The sequence below is a fragment of the Mustela lutreola genome, chromosome 7, assembly GCF_030435805.1.
Source record: "Mustela lutreola isolate mMusLut2 chromosome 7, mMusLut2.pri, whole genome shotgun sequence".
NCBI lineage: Eukaryota > Metazoa > Chordata > Mammalia > Carnivora > Mustelidae > Mustela > Mustela lutreola.
The window spans coordinates 29,205,419-29,219,979 of NC_081296.1; positions in this window are offsets into that span (position 1 = coordinate 29,205,419).

The window sequence follows — 14,561 nt, forward strand, 5'->3', positions numbered from 1 at the left end:
TGAGGGCAGGAATAGGGCACTGAGCACTTACAGATATATGAACGTTTACACTGGGCCTCTTTCAGAGGAGTCTGTGCAAGTTTCTCTTTGAGATAAAGATGATGGTAATTCTACAAGAGGGTAGAGAGTGTGCTGGCTTAAGAGTATGCATTAGTCTGCATCTGAGGAGTAATTTTCCTTAAATCAAAAAATGAGCAGGGGCACCTGGGTGGCTCAGTGGGTTAAGCCTCTGCCTTCGGCTCAGGTCATGATCTTAGGGACTTGGGATTAAGCCCTGAGCCCCACATCAGAGCTATCTGCCCAGCAGGGAGCCTTCTTTCCCCACCCTGCCCCCCGCCCCGCCTGCCTCTCTGCCTTCTTGTGATCTGTCAAGTAAATAAATAAAATCTTTAAAAAAATGATCATAGGGACAATGTCTTTCTTGAGCCTATTGCTTTGGACTGTGAAAGTGGGGTTTTGAGAAGGTTGTGTGGTACAGTTCTATGGGGTTTTGTAAATGCAAAGTGTTGGGCGCCTGGGTGGCCCAGTGGGTAAGGCCTCTCTCTGCTTTGGGCTCAGGTCATGATCCCAGGGTCCTGGGTTGGAGCCCCACATCCGGGTCTCTGCTCAGGCAGGGAGCGTGCTTTCTCCTCTGTCTCTCTCTGCCTGCCTCTCTGCCTACTTGTGATCTCTCTCTGTCAAATAAATAAATAAAATCTTTAAGAAAAAAAATGCAAAGTGTTATATATTCACTATTGCAGTGTCATACAGAATAGTTCCACTGCCCTAAAAAATAATCCCCTGTATTTCATCTATTCAATGGTACACTTCTCCTATCCCCTGGCACCACAGATCTGTTTACCTCTCTATAGTTTTGCCTTTTCCAAAATGTTATATAAACGCAATTATGAAATAGGCAGTCCTTTCTGAGTGGATTCTTTCACTTGGTGATGTGCACTTAAGGTTCCTCTATGTTTTTGCAGAACTTGATACCCCATTTCTTTTTAATCACAGAATAATATTCCATTACAAGGATATACCACAGCTTGTTTAGTCATTCACCTATTGAGTGACCATCTCGATTGCTTTCAGTTTTTACTGATTATGAGAAAAGTTTATGTAAAATTTTTAAGTAAAAATAATGTGCAGGGCACCTGGGTGACTCAATGGGTTAAAGTCTCTGCCTTTGGCTTAGGTCATGATCTGAGGGTCCTGGGATAAAACCCTGCATCAGGCTCTCTGCTCAGCAGGGAGCCTGCTTCTCTCTCTCTCTCTCTCTGCCTGCTTCTCTGCCTACTTGTGATCTCTGACTGTCAAATCAATAAATGAAATCTTTTTAAAAAATGTGCTTGATTTCTATGGATGTCAGTTTTCAAATCAACTGGTCAAATATATAGGTGTGTTCACTGTATAGGAATACTATGGCTAGCTTTGTGAGACACTGCCAGACTATCTTTCAAAGTGTCTGTGCCCTTCTGCTTTCATGTCAACAATAAATGAGTGATCCTGTGCTTTGAATCTTCACCCACAAATGGTTTTGTCAGTTGTTTGGAATTTAGCCTTTTGAATAGATGTAATTGTATCTCATTGCTATTTTAATTTGTAATTCCTGAATGACAGATGATGCTGAGCATTATTTTATGTCCTTATATTCTATCTGCATATCTTTTCGATGAGACCTCTGTTTAATCTTTTGCCTATTTTTATTTAGATTTATTTTTGTTGAATTTTAAGTGATCTCTGCATATTTTGTATATAAGTACTTTATTTAATATGTATTTTGCAGATTTTCAGCCAGTATGAGGATTGACTTGTCATTGTCTTAACAAGTTGTTTTTTTTTTTTTTGGGGGGGGGAGTGGTTTTAAATTTTAATAAAGTCCAATTTATCAAATTTTTATTTCATGAAACATGCTTTTGATGTCATATTTAAAACTCATCACCAAACCCTAAGTCACCTAGCTTTTCTTCGCTGTATTATGTTCTAATTTGTATAGTTTTGCAATAGGTCTATGTTCAATTTTGAATTTATTTTTGCTTGGTATAAGATTTTCGTCTAGGTTTATTTTTTAACATATGGATCTTCAATTGTTCTAGCACTATTTGTTGAAAAACTATTCTTTGTCCATTGGGTTGCCTTTGTGACAAACCTAAGTAGACTATATTTGCATGGGTCTTTTCCTGGGCTCTCTATTCTGTTATATTCATCTATTTTTGTTATTGTTTTTACTTTTTTGGTTGTGTTTATTTTGGTTTGTTTGTTTATTGTTTTTTTTTAATTCATTTCTTTGGCCAGTACCATACTGTCTTGATTACTGGAGGTTAATATTAAGTTTTGAATCCAGCAGTGTGAGTCCTCCCACTTTGTTTTTCTTCAGTTTTGTGTTAGCTATTCTAGGTCCTTTGTGTTTTCCTAAGCATTTTGTAATCAGTTTATTGATATCTACAAAATGACTCTTTGGGGTTTTGATCAGGATTCCAGTGAGTATATATCTCAGGATGGGAAGAATTCACATTTTAGCAATAATAAGTATTTCAAGCTATCACTAGTGAATTCCTCTCCATTTACTTAGATTTTACTTGATTTCTTTCATTAATCTTATGGATAAAAATCCTGTACATATTTGTACTTCATTTTTCGGTGTTATTGTAAATTTATTTTTCAAATTTCAAGTTCCAATAGTTAATTTTTGATTTGCAGGAAAGCAGTGTATCCTGCAGCCGTTTATGTTACTTATTAGTACTAGAAGCTTTCTTGTAAATTCTTTGAGAATTTCTACCCAATTATATCATCTGTGAATAAAAAATATCTCTATTTATTCTTTTTTTATATGTATGCCTTTTATTTCTTTTTGTCTTATTACACTAGCTAAGACAGCCAGGATAGTGCTGAAAAAGATTGGTAAGAGAGACATACTGACTTTGCTCCTGATTATAAGGAGAAAGCATTCAATCCTTCACCATTATATGTTAGATTTAGATTTTAGATGCATAGTTTTTTATATATACCCATTAATAGAAAATTTCTTCTAGTCCTAGTTTTCTTTTGAGTTTTTATTATGAATAAGTATTGAATTTTGTCAAATACTTCTTTTTAGATTTTATTTATTTATTTGACAAGAGAAACAGTGAGAGAAGGAACACAAGCAGGGGGAATGTGAATGGGAGAAGCAGGCTTCCCACTGAGCAGGGAGCCCTGATGCAGGACTTGATCCCAGGACTCTGGGTTCATGCCCTGAGCTGAAGGCAGACACTTAACTGACTCAACCACTGGGTGCTCTTGTCAAATACTTTTTATGCTTCTATTGATATGATTGTATTTTTCTTATTCAGTCTGTTAATATGATGAATTACATTGATTGATTTACAAGTATGAAACCAGTCTTACCTTGATCATGCTATATATTCTTCTTTATATTCTATATATTCTTTATATTCTATATTATTCTTTATATTTTTTTAGATTTATTCCATATCCTGCCTTGGTCATGCTATATATTCTTCTTTATACACTACTTAACATTTTGTTAAGGATATTTGCATCTATGTTCATGGGAGATATATCATCTTTAGTTTTCAATTCTCACAGTGTATTTTTCTGGTTTTGGTATTAGTAAAATACTGGCCAAACAAAAGGATCTGGGAAGTGCTCCCACTGGTTCTATTTTGGGGAGGTTATTGTAAAACTTTGGTATTATTTCTTTCTTAAATGTTAGAATCATTACAAAAACTGTCTAGTCCTAATGTTTTCTTTTTGGAGATATTTTAATTATCAAGTTATTTTATTAATAGATATAAGACTACTCAAGTTATCTATCCTAGATGAACTTTTCATAGTTGTGCCTTTCAAGTAATTAACCCATTTCATCTAAGTCATCAAACTTGGGTGCATACAATTCTTTTTTTTTTTTTTCTAAACATTTTATTTATTATCACAAGTAGGCAGATCACAAGTAGGCAGAGAGGCAAGCAGAGAGAGATGGGAAGCAGGCTCCCTGCTGAGAAGAGAGGCCGGTGGGGCGCTCAATCCCAGGACCCTGGGATCATAATATGAGCCCAAGTCCGACGCTCAACCCACTGAATCACCTGGTGCCCCTAGAATTCATTATTGTATGACTTTATTATCTTTTTAACAGCCACGGAATCAGTAGTAATTTTCTCTCTTTCATCTGTGATATTGTTCACTTATATATTTTCTCTTTTTTATTAGTTACCCTAGCCAGAGATTTTCAAACAAGCAAGCAAACAAATGGTTGGTTGTTATCACTGTAATCCCTATCCTTGTTCTTTTTAGGTAAGTTTGTTTGTTTGTTTTTTAATTGTTGTTGTTTGGTTGGTTTCGTTTTTACTTCAAATACGTATTATTCTTTCCTTTTTAAAAAATATTTTATTTATTTATTTGACAGAGATGACAGGTAGGTAGAGTGGCAGGCAGGCAGAGAGGGAAGCAGGCTCCCTGCTGAGAAGAGAGCCCAGTGGGGGGCTCAATCCCAGGGCCCCGGATCATGATCTGAGCTGAAGGCAGAGGCTTTTTTTTTTTTAAAGACTTTATTTATTTACTTGACAGAGATCACAAGTAGCCGGAGAGGCAGACAGAGAGAGAGGAGGAAGCAGGCTCTCCGTGGAGCAGAGAGCCCGATGTGGGGCTAGATCCCAGGACCCTGGGATCATGACCTGAGCTGAAGGCAGAGGCTTTAGCCCACTGAGCCACCCAGGCACCCTGAAATACATATTATTCTCTTTCTTATCATTCTGATATTCCAGTTATGAGTAGGTTATACCTTTCCATATTGTCACATAGTTTTTAAATTTTATTATATATATTTAATTATTTTAACTATACTTCAAAAATTAGAGTATCATTGACAATGCTACATAGCGATTTGATAATCATGTATGTTACAAAATGTCCATCACAGTATGTGTTACCTTCTGTCACCATACAGTTATAAAATATTATTGACTATATTCCTTATGCTATACTTTTTAAACCTGTGATTTATTATTTATTTTATAACTAAAAGTTTGTACCTCTCAATTCCCTTCATCTATTTCACCTATCATCCCTGCCACTTCCTTCTGGAAACTGCCCATATTTTCTGTTTAAGTTATTTTTTTTCTTTGCTTTTGTTTTTTAATTCCTCATATAAGTGAAACCATATAGTATTTGTCTATCTTAGTCTAAGTTATTTCAATTAGCATAATAATCTCTAGGTTTATCCATCTTGTCACAATGGGAATATTTCATTTTTATGACTAATATTTCATTGTACATGTATGTCACATCTTCTTTTAAAGATTTTATTTATTTATTTGACAGATCACAAGTAGGCTGAGAGGCAGACAGAGAGAGGCGGAAGCAGGTTCCCCGCCACGCAGAGAGCCCAACGAGGGACTCAATCTCAGGACCCTGGGATCATGACCTGAGCCAAAGGCAGAGGCTTTAACCCACTGAGCCACCCAGGTGCCCCAATGTCACATCTTCTTTACCCAGTCATCTATCAATAAACACTTAGATTTATTCCATATCCTGGAAATTGTAAATAATACTGCAATAAACATGGGGGTGTATATATCTTTCCAAATTGTTTTCATTTTCTTTGGGTAACTACCCAGAAGTGAAAGTATTGATTAGTATGAAATTTCTATACTTAATTTTTTTGTAGTACCTACATATTTTTTCCACTGTGGCTGAACCAATTTATATTTTAAATAACAATGCACAAGAGGTTGTTTTTTTTCCCCACATCCTTATGAACATTTGTGCATTCTTCCCTTTTTCTTTCTTTCTTTCCTTCTTCCTTTCCTTCTTTCTTTCCCTCTTTCTTTCCTTCTCTTTTTATCTCTTTGTTATTTTTTTTTAATAGCCATTCTGACTGGTTCAAGTAATATATCATTGTGGGTTTAATTTGTGTTTTCCTTATGATTAATAATATTGAGCATCTTCTCATGTGTTTGTTCAACATACACTTGTCTTCTTTGGGAAAATATCTAGTCAGGGCCCCTGTTCATCTTTTAAATTAGATTATTTGTTGGCTATCTACTGATGAATTGATAAAGCAGATGCAGTATAAATATACAATGTAATATCACTCCACTATCAAAAAGAATGAAACTTTGTCATTTGCAATGACATGGATTGAACTAGAGGGTATCATGCTAAGGGAAATAAGTCAGTCAGAGAAAGACAACTACCTTACAATTTCACTTGTATGTGGAATTTAAGAAATAAAACAGGTGAACATAGTGTAAGGCAAGGAAAAGTAAAATAAGATAAAGACACAGAGGGAAGCAAGTCATAAGAGACTCTTAAATACAGGGAAGAAAATGAGATTTACTGGAAGGGATGTGGTCAGGGGGGATGGGACAATTGGGTGATGGGCAATAAGGAGGGCTGGAGTAATGAGCACTGGGTGTTGTATGCAACTGACCAATCACTATATTCTACTCCTGGAATTAATACTACATTATACTTGAGATACATTGCATTTAGATAAAATTGTGAAAGAAAAAAATGGGTTATTTGGTTATTTTTTTAATTAAATTGATTTATTTATTTTCAGAAAAACAGTATTCATTATTTTTTCACCACACCCAGTGCTCCATGCAATCCATGCCCCCTATAATACCCACCACCTGGTACCCCAACCTCCCACCCCCCGCCCCTTCAAAACCCTTAGATTGTTTTTCAGAGTCCATAGTCTCTCATGGTTCCCCTCCCCTCCCCTTCCAATTTCCCCCAAATCCCTTCTCCTCTCTAACTCCCCTTGTCCTCCATACTATTTGTTATGCTCCACAAATAAGTGAAACCATATGATAATTGACTCTCTGCTTGACTTATTTCACTCAGCATAATCTCTTCCAGTCCTGTCCATGTTGCTACAAAAGTTAGGTATTCATCCTTTCTGATGGAGGCATAATACTCCATAGTGTATATGGACCACATCTTCCTTATCCATTCATCCGTTGAAGGGCATCTTGGTTCTTTGCATAGTTTGGCGACCATGGCCATTGCTGTTATAAACATTGGGGGTACAGATGGCCCTTCTTTTCATGACATCTGTATCTTTGGAGTAAATACCCAGGAGTGCAATTGCAGGGTCGTAGGGAAGTTCTATTTTTAATTTCTTGAGGAATCTCCACACTGTTCTCCAAAGAGGCTGCACCAACTTGCATTCCCACCAACAGTGGAAGAGGGTTCCCCTTTCTCCACATCCTCTCCAACACATGTTGTTTCCTGTCTTGCTAATTTTGGCCATTCTAACTGGTTTAAGGTGGTATCTCAATGTGGTTTTCATTTGAATCTCCCTGATTGCTAGTGATGATGAACATTTTTTCATGTGTCTGATAGCCATTTGTATGTCTTTATTGGAGAAGTGCCTGCTCATATCTTCTGCCCATTTTTTGATATGTTTGCCTGTTTTGTGTGTGTTGAGTTTGAGGAGTTCATTATAAATCCTGGAGATCAACCTTTTGTCTGTACTGTATTTGCAACTATCTTCTCCCATTCCGTGGGTTGCCTCTTTGTTTTGTTGACTGTTTCCTTTGCTGGGCAGAAGCTTTTGATTTTGATGAAGTCCCAGAAGTTTATTTTCGCTTTTGTTTCCTTTGCCTTTGGAGACATATCTTGAAAGAAGCTGCTGTGGCTGATATCAAAGAGATTACTGCCTATGTTCTCCTCTAGGATTCTGATGGATTCCTGTCTCACGTTGAGGTGTTTTATCCATTTTGAGTTTATCTTTGTGTACGGTGTAAGAGAATGGTCAAGTTTCAGTCTTCTACATATAGCTGTCCAGCTTTCCCAGCACCATTTATTGAAGAGACTGTCTTTTTTCCACTGTGTACTTTTTCCTGTTTTGTCAAATATTATTTGACCATAGAGTTGAGGGTCCATATCTGGGCTCTCTTCTCTGTTCCACTGATCTATGTGTCTGTTTTTATGCCAGTACCATTCTGTCTTGGTGATCATGGCTTTGTAATAAAGCTTGAAATCAGGTAACGTGATGCCCCCTGTTTTATTTTTGTTTTTCAACATTTCCTTAGCGATTCGGGGTCTCTTCTGATTCCATACACATTTTTGGATTATTTGCTACAGCTCTTTGAAGAATACTGGTGGAATTTTGATCAGAATAGCATTAAAAGTATAGATTGCTCTAAGCAGTATAGACATTTTAACAATGTTTATTATTCTGATCCAAGAGCATGGAATGGTCTTCCATCTTTTTGTGTCTTCTTCAATTTCTTTCATGAGTGTTTTGTAGTTCCTCGAGTACAGATCCTTTACCTCTTTGGTTAGGTTTATTCCCAGGTATCTTATGGTTCTTGGTGCTATAGTAAATGGAATCGATTCTCTAATTTCCCTTTCTGTATTTTCATTGTTAGGTATAAGAAAGCCACTGACTTCTGCACATTGACTTTGTATTCTCCCACGTTGCTGAATTGCTGTATGAGTTCTAGTATTTTGGGGGTGGAGTCTTTTGGGTTTTCCATATAAAGAATCATGTTGTCTGCGAATAGAGAGAGTTTGACTTCTTCATTGCCAATTTGGATACCTTTTATTTCTCTTTGTTGTCTTATTGCTGTTGCTAGGACTTCTATTACTATGTTGAGCAAGAGTGGTGAAAGTGGGCATAGCACCTATTCTCCTGAAGCTGTTTCAAAAAGTTGAAGCAGAAGGAAAACTTCTGAAGCCAGCATTACCCTGATCCCCAAACCATGCAAAGACCCTACCAAAAAGGAGAATTTCAGACCAATATCACTGATAAGTATGGATGCTAAGATTCTCAACATGATCCTAGCCAACAGGATCCAACAGCACATTAAAAAGATTATCTACCATGATCAGGTGGGATTCATCCCTGGGCTACAAGGATGGTTAACATTCACAAGTCAATCAATGTGATAGAACAAATTAATATGAGAAGAACCACATGGTCCCCTCAATTGATGCAGAAAAAGCATTTGACAAAATCCAGCCTCTGTTCCTGATTAAAACGCTGCAAAGTATAGGGATAGAGGAACATTCCTGAACCTCATCAAATCTATCTATGAAAGACCCACAGCAAATATTATTCTCAATGGGAAAAAGCTTGCAGCCTTCCCGTTGAGATCAGGAACAAGACAAGGGTTATTTGTTTTTTAATGTTGATTTAAATGGGTTCATGTATATTTTCATCATATTTATTTATTTTTTATTTAGATTCAGTTAGCCAACATATAGTGCATCATTAGTTTCAGATGTAATGTTCGGTAATTCATTAATTGTGTATAACACCTAGTGTTCATCATATCATGTGCCTTCCTTGATCCCCATTGCCCAATTACCCTACCCCCCACCTCCAGCAACCTCCTCAGGTTGTTTCCTATAGTTAAGTCCCTCATGGTTTGTCTCCCTCTGCAATCCATTTGTGATGGCTTCCCACTCAGTTTTCCCACTGTTACCCTATGATCTTCTGCCCTATTTCTTAAATTCTACATATGAGTGAAATCATATGATAATTTTCCTTTTATGATTGGCTTATTTCACTCAGTACAATACCCTTCAGTTCCATTCATGTTGATGTAAATGGTAAGTATTCATCATCCTTTCTGATGGCTTGTTATATATAGATACATATATATACACCAATACACACACACACACACACACACACACACACACACTTATCACATCTTCTTTACCCATTCATCTGTAGATGGGCATCTCAGCTTCATCCACAGTTTGGCTTTTGTGGACATTGCTGCTATAAACATTGTGGTACATGTGCCCCTACAGATCACTGCATTTGTATCTTTGGGATAAATACCTAGTAGTGCAATTGCTGAGTCATAGGGTAGCTCTATTTTTAACTTTTTGAGGAACCTCCTACTGTTTTCCCAAGTGGTTGTACCAACTTGCATTCCCACCAATAGCGTAAGAGGGGTCCCCTTTCTCCACATCCTCATTTTTTATTTCTTATCTTGTTAATTCTAGCCATTCTGACTGGTGTGGCCTGGTATCTCATTGAGGGTTTGATTTGTATTTCCCTGATGGCAAGTGATGTGGAACATTTTTCATGTGTCTGTTGGCCATTTGTATGCCTTCTTTGCAGAAGTGTGTATTCATGTCTTCTGCCCATATCTTGACTGGATTATTTGTTTTTTGGGTGTTGAATTTGATAATTCTTTATAGATCTGAGTTTTATATATAGTTTAGATATTAACCCCTTGTCAGATATATCACTTGCAAATACCATTTCCCATTCAGTAGATTGTTTTTTTTTTTGTTTTGTTTTGTTGATAGTGTGCAACGTATTTTTATTTTGATATAGTACCAATTGTTTATTTTGTTTTTGTTTCCCAAGACTGTAGACACATCCAGAAAAATATTGCTAAGGCTGATATCCAATAGATTAGTACCATATTTTCTTTTAGGGCTATTATGGTTTCAGGCCTGACATGTTTTTAACCTTTTCAGTTTATTTTTGTAATGTTGTAAAAGAGTGGTGCTGTTTCATTCTTTGGCTGCCCAACACCCATTTATTGAAGACTCTGTTTTTCCCCATTATATAGTCTTACCTGTTGGAGAGGAATTGACCATAAAAATGGGGATGTATTTCTGGGCTCTCATCTGTTCCATTGAGCTATGTGTTTATTTTTGCTGGCGCTATAGTGTTTTGATTGCTATAGTTTTATGATATATTTTGAAATCTGGAATCAGAATACTTTAAACTTTGTCCTTTCTCAAGATTTCTTTGGTTGTTCAGGGTCTTTTGGGGATCCATACAAATTTTAGGATTATTTGACCAAGTTCTGTGAAAACTACTACTGGTGTTTTCATAGGGATTGAACTGAATCTGGTGATTGCATTGGGTAGTATACACATTTTAACAATATAATTCTTTCAAGGCTTTCAATTGAAAGAATTAATATTCTTTCAATAAGCGGAAAGGTTTGAATCTGAATTGAAAGAATTAATATTCTTTCAGTTCAAACCTTTCCACTTATTTGTGTCATCTCCATTTCTTATGTCAATGTCTTACAGTTTTCAGAGTACACCTCCTTGGTTAAATTATTTCTAAATATTTTATTCTTTTTAATGCAACTATTAATAGGATTATTTTCTTAATTTGTTTCTGCTACTCTGTTATTAGTGTATGGAAATGCAGCTCTCTCTGTATATTGATTTTGTAACCTGTAACTATATGGAATTCATTTTTTTTTAATTCTGATAGATTTTTGGTGGTGTTTTAAATTTTTTCTGTACATATTATTATGTCCTTTGCTAATGTCAAACATTTTCTGAATGTTCTGTTTTCTGTTGTTGTTCATTCTTTTTTCATTTTGCATTTCAGTTGGAAGGTGTCTATTAACTTACATTTGAGTTCACTGATTCTTTCCTCAGGGGTGTCAAAAGCCTGTCAAAGACATTCTTCGTATATGTTACTGTTTTTGCTATATCCAGTATTTTCTTTTGATTCCTTTCTTAGAATTTTCATGTCTTTGCTTACATTGGCCTCCTCTTCTTGCACATCCTTTATGTTTCTGTTAGAACGCTTACTGTATTAAGGATAGCTGTTTTAAATTCCTTGTCTGGTAATTTCAACATCTGTGTCATTTCTGAGTCTGGTTCAGATAATTAAATTATTTATGCAGCCTGTGTTTTTTCTCCTTATAGCATGGATTTTTATTTTGAAAACTAGACATGTTATATCAGCTATTAGAAAATGAGATAACAAGGACTGTCGTTTGAGGTTTTGTGTTAATTTGGCCATAAGTTGTGTTTTGTTTAATGTTTGTTGTAACTATAGGTACCAGAAGCTTCAAATTCCTTCATGACTTTGTTTTTGTCTCCTTTTTTAGCTCTGGGAATTCCCTCTCTCTTACTACTTAGAACATTTGTATCTTGCAGCTGTTTCAGCTGTAATCCATTTCATTATATTGGGACTGCCTTGTTGTGGTCATAAGGTCTGAAAGAGGGTGAATATTCTATGATCTTGAGTAAATATCAAGCTTTTGGTTTGCTTGTGTTTCAGAGCTGTGGCCTTCACAAAATGTTTATATCCCTCTTCTAGTAGTAAATCTTCCCTCAACTTTGTGACCTAATTTGTACTCCCTTTGTTGGTTATGGCATTTTAAATCTATTTCTGCTGGTCCTGTTTTGATACAGTGTTCATTTTGTTTTCTTTTTCTCTTAGGTGAGACAGAAAGACTTGAGGGGGCTGGAGAGGAGAATAGTTCCCTGATCCTAGCGTGGGTAGGGTTTTTTTTTGTGTTCAAATGAAGTCCTTCCCTCTGGAAAGTGGCTATCCTATGGAGAGGGATTTGGGTGTGTTTCACAATGGTTGCATTCCTCCCCTCCACTCCCATCAGGGCTGAGTGTGGCTCTTTCAGAAATGCTCATTTTGAGAATCTGATGGAGTTCCTGGAGGAAAGGGTTTGAATTTACTTTAATCCTTATTTCTGCATCTAATTTTAAGCAACTGTCTGGCAAGAGAACAGAAGTGAAGTACTAAAGTCTTTCAATATACATCAATATACACATAAAAAATGTATCTGCCCACTCCAGGTCACACCATATATAATAAATCCAGATGTGTTAGGGTCCTAAGAGTGAAAGATAAAATAAAAGCAAACTTCTTGACATAATGAAGATGTAGAGAACATCTTCATGACACTGAACTAGGAAAATATTTATTAAACAAGTTTTTATGACAATAATTTCTTTTTTTTAATTTTATTATATTTTTTCAGTGTTCCAAAATTTGTTTTTTATGCACCACACCCAGTGCTCCATGCAATACATGCCCTCCATAATACCCACCACCAGGTTCACCCATCCCACCTCCATTCCAAAACCATCAGTTTGTTTCTCAGAGTCCACAGTAACTCATGCTTCATTCCCCTCTGATTTTGTCCAATTCAGTTTTCCTTTCCTTCTCCTAATGCCCTTCATGTTATTTCTTATGCTCCGCAAGTAAGTGAAACCATATGATAATTGACTCTCCCTGCTTGACTTATTTCACTCAGCATAATCTCCTCCAGTGCTGTCCATGATGATACAATAGTTAGGTATTCATCCTTTCTGATGGCCGAATAAGTACCCCATTGTATATATGAACCAAATTTTCTTTATCCATTAGTCTGTTGAAGGGCATCTTGGTTCTTCCCACAGTTTGGTGATTGTGGCCATTGGTGCTATGAACATTGGAGTACAGATGGCCCTTCTTTTCACTGCATCTGTATCTTTGGGGTAAATACCCAGTAGTGCAATGGCAGGGTCAAAGGGTAGCTCTATTTTTAATCTTTTGAGGAATCTCCACACTGTTTTCCAAAGTGCCAGCACCAACTTGCATTCCCACCAATAGTTTAAGAGGGTTTCCCCTTCTCCACATCCTCTCCAACATTTGTTGTTTACTTTCTTGTTAATTGTGGCCATTCTAACTAGTGTAGGGTGGTATCTCAGTGTGGTTTTCTTAAAATTTATTTATTTGGCAGAGAGAGAGAGAGATCACAAGTAGGCAGAAAGGCAGGCAGGGGGGGGGGAGGCGGGATCCCTGCTGAGAGGAGAGCCCAATGTGGGGTTCGATCCCAGGACCCTGAGATCATGACCTGAGCTGAAGGCAGAGGCTTAACCCACTGAAACCCCCAAGTGCCCCTTCAGTGTTTTGTTTTTTTTTAATTAATTTATTTATTTTCAGAAAAACAGTATTCATTATTTTTTTACCACACCCAGTGCTCCATACAATCCGTGCCCTCTATAATACCCACCACCTGGTACCCCAACCTCCCACCTCCTCACCACTTCAAACCACTCAGATTGTTTTACAGAGTCCATAGTCTCTCATGATTCACCTCCCCTTCCAATTCAGTGTGGTTTTGATTTTAATTTCCCTCATGGCTAATGATAATGAACATTTTTCATATGTCTGTTAGCCGTTTATATGTTTTCTTTGGAGAAGTGTCTGTTCATCACTTCTGCCCATTTTTTGACATGACTGTTTTTTGAGTGTTGAGTTTGAGGAATTCTTCATAGATCTTGGATATCAACCCTTTTTCTGTAGTGTGCAGATATCTTCTCCCATTCCCTTGGTTGCCTCTTTATTTTGTTTACTGATTTCAAGCTTTACTACAAAGCTGTGTTCACCAAGACATCATGGTACTGGCACAAAAACAGACACATAGACCAGCGGAACAGAGTAGAGAGTCCAGATATGTACCCACAACTCTATGGTCATATAATCTTCAACAAAGCAGGAAAAATATACAGTGGAAAAAATACAGTCTCTTCTATAAATGTTGCTGGGAAAATTGGACAGCTATGTATAGAAGAATGAAACTCGACCATCTCTTACACCATACACGAAGATAAACTCGAAATGGATAATAGATCCTAACATGAGGGAGGAATCTATCAAAATCCTAGAAGAGAACATAGGCGGTAACCTCTTCAACATCAGCCACAACAACTTCTTTTAAGACATGTCTCCAAAGCAAACAAAAGTAAAAATGAAATTTTGGGACATACTTCATCAAGATTAAAAGCTTCTGTACAGCAAAGATATCAAGTTTTGTTTAACTGTTTGGTAGAATTTGCCTATGAAT